Below are 7,327 nucleotides of genomic sequence, written 5' to 3' on the forward strand. Positions count from 1 at the left end.
GACTCCATGATCAATTTCCCCTGGTAATGAAAACAACCAACCGGGCCCTGAACTCTACCCAACTACTCAGGTGAAATAAAGAACAACATAGGATGACCAGACAGCAAATGCGAAAATTAGGATGGGGGGGGGGGGTAATAGGAGCCTATATAAGAAAAAGACCCAAAAATCAGGACTGTCCCTATAAAATCAGGACATCTGGTCACCTCAGAGTAATAATACATTGCAAAACTATAAAACTCTATTTGGAACAGTTCTATTATCTCAAGCATGCAGATGTCAAAATTAAACCTGCAACCAAGTTTAGAATCTGACAACTGACTTAGGATTGCCCTATGTCTGGTTTGCAACTGAAATGTCCGGTTTTAAGGGGACCTGTAGTCTCCAGTCAGAAGTACTGACCGTAAACCAAAAGTCCAGTTACCACAATTTTCTAGGGCTGTAACTAGGACAGGGCAAGAGAGGCAGTTTCCCCGGGCACAGAGCTTGGAAGGCTTTGTACTCCAATAATGGAATGCAATATTTTAGGTCAACTCAAATCTTGTTTTTCAAATCTGTCCTAGACTGCTAGTGACCTGAAGTTATTTTCACAGTCCCATATGAAATGACTTTTCTGGTTTCATTCTATTTATTAGGGAACAAGAGTCCATATCACAAACACCATCATAAATAGCATGGCTATGTCCCACTGAAGAATGAATGTGCATGAAGACTGAACTACCCTCTGACAAAAAAGACTTATAAGAAGACTCTTTGGCATGACAGTGGGAAACTTGCACTGCTGCAGTGTGTATTGTGCCTATTTTGTGAATAATAAATAGAGGACGTCAGTCTCCAGGGTTGTCATTCTGACACATTTTGCCAATATTAAAATTCAGTTACTACTTAACAAAAAAATTTAGTAATTACACAAAATTGGCATTTCTTAAACAAATAATGCTAATGTGATTAAATTGCACCTTCCCATTGCTAGCAGAGGGAATGTTTGATCAGACTGGAAACAGAATGGCCATACCCCCTGTGATGCTGGCAGGCCAGGTGCCAGCTTTTGCCAAGGCTGCAGGCATTACCGAAGAAATGCCAAACTCATAGCTGGAGACTAGACCCAGTCTACCTGTATGTTAGTTTTGCTCAAAATAGGTATTAGTCTTCTAAGAATGTATGCAGTGTTTAGACTCTATGAAATGCATATATGTTGCTGAATGCATCAATCTCACTTGTTATATCTGTATTCCATGCTATAAGGAAACATGTAAATTTTGCTCTATAACTTTGAAAATGTTTGCTCTAAACTTGTGAACTCTAGTGGGAAGAGTGTTTCCCCCCAACTATCCAGAAGAACTATCAAATCAGACTGGCCATCAAGAAACATCGCAACAAAGGATTGGTGAATGGCCTATCGCACTTTGGAAATGCTATGCGCGAAGCAGCTCATCCTATGGACTCAGAGGCTGAATGAAGGAAATAAAGACACAAGAACATTTCCCATCTCTTTGTTGTTTGAACTTTCACAGGGCCAGATGCTCTCAACTGAAGCCAGAGATGCCCAGAGGGTACCCCTGGGTCTGCCCTGAAAGACATTCTGAATTGACAGCTCATTCCAGTTCTGTAGCTCTTAGGATTTAGATTACTACTCATTTGTGTGTATATGTTTGCTTGTTTTAATCTGTAAATGACTCATTTCTTTTTCCTAGTTAATAAACCTTTAGATAGTATCTTACACGATTGGCTACAAGTGTTGTCTTTGATGTAAAAACTAGGGTACTCTTGGGACTGGAACCAACCTAAATATTTTGAGATTTTTGGTGTAAGTGACCATTTATCATTAAGACCAACTTGCCTGGGTTCCAAGATAGACTGGGGAGTCTAAGGGGATTGTCTGTGATTCCATGGTAAGACTGTTACAGTGATCCACAAGTTCACATTTGTCACTGGCTTCACAAAATCTAATTATAGGACACACCACCAGTTTAGGGTGTCTGCCCTGTTTTTAACAGTCTGCCCTGATGTAGACACTCACAGTTGTGAGCCCCTCCAGACAGCATGATACCCTCAGTTCCTGATTGGAAGAGGGTGCTCTCCACCATCAAGGCTCTGCTCTCTTTCCTCTCTCCCTACTCAAAATACATGTGGGGATTATATGGTGGGTGGAGGCTGGGGCTAGAGAAAGTGGAGCAGAGATGCACCTCTCCTAACCACCCCAGGCCAGTTTGGTGGAGGAGAGGTGGGTTGAAAAAATCAGCAACTATAGTAATTCCCCTACATTAGTGGGCATGTAACAGCCATTCTTGACACTGAAAACTGCCTGCTTTGCCATATAGATAGCATATTTATCAGAGGTGGGTTTCCAAGTTTGCTATGGGTCTGACCAGGTTGCCCTTTGGGATCAGAAAATAATTCTTTCCTCTGGGCAAGATTAACAAGGTATCTGGTTAGTTTTTTCACCTTCCTTACAGCATCCTGAAGTATAAGCAGAAGAAAGAATACCTTTAAAAAAAAAAGAGTGGTGGTGGTGGTGGTGGTAAATGTCAATAAATTGTATTGTAACATATGGCTGGTGTCCAGTGCAGGTAAGAGGCCTCATGGGGCCATTCTTAGGGTAAACCTGACCACAGGATACCAGGCCTAATGAGCCTTGTTAGCCTATGGGACAAGAGGAGATTTTAAGTCTTCACAGACTGAGCTACCCCTCCCTACACTCTCACTCCCCCATTTCAAAGGGGAGTGGAGGCCTGAATGATTAATTCATTCATGGAAGTTTGGCAGAGGAAGCCAACCCTCATTCCTTGGTTGTCTGGCATGAGGTTATTCCATTGCATCCTGGACCAAATTAATCTGGAATTAAAGAGGGTTGAGGGGGTGTCAGACCTCATAATAATAAAACTAAAAAAATTGGGATCTTCTACTTTAACACAGATGCAGCAATGGTTTTATTCTCATGTGTGTCCTGATCACACTGAAAAACTGTAATTTTTGTAAAATCTGTAGACTTTTTTTCTAAAAATGCAAGGATAGGCAAATGAGGAGAATGAGTCAAAATTTGCTGTCAGGTCAGTACAGGTGCCATTCCTACCCAGCCCAATGTTCCTTATTAATTAAAAATTGCCTATTATGCTTTTATATATTGGAGTTTCACATAAAGAAGAAAGGGAATAAATTATATGGATTAAATTATTCCTCCCTCTATGTGTACAGTGAGGGTAGTGGGTCTTAAAGCATATCCTCTAATGCCTCAATGGATGATCAGGCAGGCATTATCTAGTAGCCACAGAAGGAAAAAGGAGGATAGCTATTCCTGCTAGCAGAGCTAATTACCTCAGAGGGAATGTCTGGACAGGCGATGAATAGGCCCTCTGTTTATACCATCAGGGCAGTGTTGGACTGGAACATCACCTAAATCTGTTATACAAATGTAACATTATGTCTACACTTCACACTCCTTTCAGTTGTTGTATCAATCAGGCAAGGTATTAACAAACTTCAACAGGACTTTAAAAATAAAGTGGAAACCTCTTTACCAAGCTGCTGCTGCACCCTCTGTAACTCTCCCTCTCTCAAGCAGCATAGTTTAATTTGGGCAATTGATCTTGGATTATCACCAGATAAGTCTGCTCAATGGTCTGCGGGGGGATGTTGGATGGGATGGGAACTGAGTTACTGCAGAGAATTCCTTCTTGGGTGCTTGCTGGTGAATCTTGCCCACATGCTCAGGGTTTAGCTGATCGCCATATTTGGGGTCGGGAAGGAATTTTCCTCCAGGGCGGATTGGCAGGGGCCCTGGAGGTTTTTCGCCTTCCTCTGCAGCGTGGGGCATGGGTCACTTGCTGGTGGATTCTCTGCAGTTTGAGGTCTTCAAACCAGTTTTGAGGATTTCAATAACTCAGTCCTGGATTAGGGGTTGTATAAAAGTGGATGGGTAGGGTTCTGTGGCCTGCCTTGTGCAGGAGGTCAGACTAGATGATCATATTGGTCCCTTCTGGTCTATGAGTCTATGAGCTTGAAATTGTTCTCTTGTAACTGCAGTAAGAGTGCTTGTAATAAGCGCAACTACTACATACTCATCCTCCGGTGGACCACCTGGTGAAGGCAAAGGCAGGCGAAAAAGGCAATCAGCTACCACATTTTTGTTTCCAGGCTTACATTCCAGTTCATAATTGAAAGAGAGTTGTCTTGTAGACCATCTAACAATACCATATCCTGCTCTTCCCAGTCCTTCCGTGGTAAGCAACGTTGTCAAAGGGCTGTGGTCTGTGTGCAGCTTGAAAGTGTGGCTCCACAGGTAAGTTCTCCATTTTTTAGTAGCTCAGACACAAGCAAGTGCTTCTTTTTTGACTGTAGAATATTTTCTCTCAGCATTACTCAGTTGTTCTCATGAAGTTGTGTGAGGACAGCCCCAAATCCATAATCAGAAGCATCAGTAGTTACAATTGTGGGCAATGCAGGACTGAACAGTGCAAGTACTGAACTATGTACAATCAAATCTTTCACTGTTTTGAAACTAACTTGTGCATCCGTTGTCCACACTAAGGCTGAACTTCTCCGTAGTAATTCTCATAACAGCTCAATGACAGAAGCGTAATTGGGAATGAATTTTGCATACCAGGCAGTAAGACCCAAGAAGGAATATAAGGTTTGCAAATCTGTTGGAGGAGGAGCATTTGAAATTGCCAGGATATGATCTGGATCAGGTTTTAGTCCAGCCTGTGAAATTGTATGTCCCAGAGAGGAGAGTTCAGTTTGTCTAAATTTGCATTTGGACCTATTAAGCTTGAGGCCTGCTTTGCTGATGCAGTTTAGTACAGACTGCAGGTTATTGTCATGCTCCTCAGTAGTATTTCCAAATATAATATCATCATCCAAATAGCACTGAACTCCATGTTAATTCTTCAGAATCAATGACATTTTTTGGAAGGCACTTGGGGCTGATGCGAGACCGCATGGAACACATTCAGAATGAAACAGTCCCTCATGTGTAATGTATGCTGTGAGGTCTCTGCTATCTTCATGCAACATAACCTGGTGGCATGTGCTCTGCAAATCAAGAGTAGAAAACATCATTGCTCCACGGAGTTCTGCAAATACTCCTTCTATGTGAGGAAGAGTATGGCTGTCAACCAGTATAGCTTTATTTGGCTCCCTTAAGTCCACACAAAGTCCACCCTTGTTCTGTGTCACTACTATAGGTGAAACCCTTTCAGAGGAGTTAATCTCTTCAATAATGTCCTTTTGAACACATTTTCTAAATTCCTCTGAAACAGCTTCCCTGACTGAAAATGATAAGTGCCGTAACTTCTGTCATACAAGCATCACATTATTCCACATTTTAACTTTATGCGGAAACCCATAAGCACAGCAGAGTTTCTCCTCAACCTGGTGTTGGGTCCCAGCTGAAACTGGTATGTGTACCACAAGAGTGCTTTGCTGAGGACGATCAATTCATCCATTAACTACCCTGAGATTTAAAGCAGCCAATAAATCTCTGCCAAGGATAGGAGTGCCTTTGTGGACAATATAGAACTCTGCAGTTACACAGCAATCACCAAAAGTAACTATTGCTGGCAGGCAGCCATGTACTGGAAAATGTTTTTTCAAATAGCACATCAACTGAAGTTTGGGTTCAGTAAGAGGCACATCTTTAAAGTAATGCAAGTAGATGGAATCAGGTAGTATAGATACTGCTGAGCCAGTGTCCAACATTAGCTGAATAGAGTGTGATTTGCCTGAAGGTATGGTGGAAATGTTTACAGTGCACTTTATCTGTTCTGGAATATGTGCAGTAGTGGTTTTGTTCACACTCAGCACAGTAATATCTGGTATTGTAACTGCATGCACCTGTTGATTGAACTGGCTACTGAGACATACTTAAGCAAAATGCCCAATCTTTTTGCAATGATTGCATTGAGCAACTTTTGCTGGACATCCTGTGTAGTTTGCAAAGTATTGTGGGGATCCACAGCAAAAGCATGCTTTTACTGTATTTTGAATTTGCTGATTAAGTGGCTTTTCATTAGTTTTCCTCCTGCAATTGTTTGTCTGCAGCAATAGTGAACTTTTCTGCAAAGGAGTCACAGCCTGGATGTGCCTCCTGTATCCCTGCTCATTATTTTGGCTTCAGCTGTAGCTGACTCAATCTGAGTAGCAATGATTATTGCTTTTTCTAGTGTAAGTTGTGGTTCTAGAAGTAAGCGTTCTCTTACACAAAGCATGGTTGTTTTCTCAAGGAGCTGGTCTCTAATCATCTCATCTGCCATATTCCCAAAGTCACAAGTTACAAACAGACTCCTCAGGGAAGCAATATACTGCGTTATAGTCTCCCCTGGTTTCTGCTCATTCTGGCAAAATCTGTAGCTATTAGCTACTGCATTCACTTTTGGCACAAAAAAGTTCTTTAATGCAGTGAGTGCAGTCTCATATTTATCATCTGCAAGGGGAAAAGTGTAAAATATACGCTGCTCTTCTGCTCCAAGGCAGTGGATTAGTAGGGCATGATTTCTTACTTCAGAACTCTCCGTAACACTGATTGCAAGCAGATAAGTCTCAAACATATGGATCCATGCAGTAAACGTAATTGGAGGCTCACCTGGGCTTTTTAGAAAGGACGCAGGTGGGTTCAGAAGCAGAAGATCCATCCTCATCGTCAAAATGTTGTATCAACCAGACAAGGTACTAACAAACTTCAACAGGACTTTATTTTTAAAATAGAAACCTCTTTATCAAGCTGCTGCTGCACCCTCTGTAACTCTCACTCTGCCTCCTCAACTCCTCCCCCCGCCTTCCTTCAGACTCCCAACAGCCAGTGCTCGCAGTTCTAATAATTATAAGCAACATCTAAACACCACAGCAGTGTGTAGAGTACATACTGTGATGTGTCATTCCGTATTCTTTATGGAAATATGCTTATGATATGAATATGATAACCGTGATATACTTTTAGCAAGATGGCTCATGTGAGATATCATTGGAAAGGTTATGATTTACTGAATGTGAATATCCAATTTGTATGCCTACATAACTTCTCTATCTGAAGTTAGGAATATTGACTATGTATCTGTATTTCAACTATGCTACTTTGGGTGACACCCACTGCTAACACTTCATGTACAACAACAAACAAACCAGACAGGCCAGATGGCCCATCAGCAAGGACAATGCACTGTGAAAATCTTAGCCTTCCTGTGGACCCTCCATATTGCCACTGACTCATGCATGCTGTGATCCTACAGAGCCAGGTGGTCTTGTCACCTGATACTAAAACATTACCTGGGACTTCTTGTAACTTTCCACTGTAAAGTGACCGGGGGGGCGGGATCAAGTTTCGGAAACAAAG

The 7,327-nt window shown here is 41.9% G+C and overlaps 1 protein-coding gene across 2 annotated transcripts in view; it reads right to left on the minus strand.

The window, feature by feature from the left end:
* Nucleotides 1-7,327, minus strand: part of DOK6 (docking protein 6) — a 435,288-nt gene that overhangs the window by 376,531 nt on the left and 51,430 nt on the right. The gene's annotated exons all lie outside the window — the stretch shown is intronic.

This window comes from Gopherus evgoodei, chromosome 2 (genome assembly GCF_007399415.2).
Source record: "Gopherus evgoodei ecotype Sinaloan lineage chromosome 2, rGopEvg1_v1.p, whole genome shotgun sequence".
In the NCBI taxonomy this organism is placed as follows: domain Eukaryota; kingdom Metazoa; phylum Chordata; order Testudines; family Testudinidae; genus Gopherus; species Gopherus evgoodei.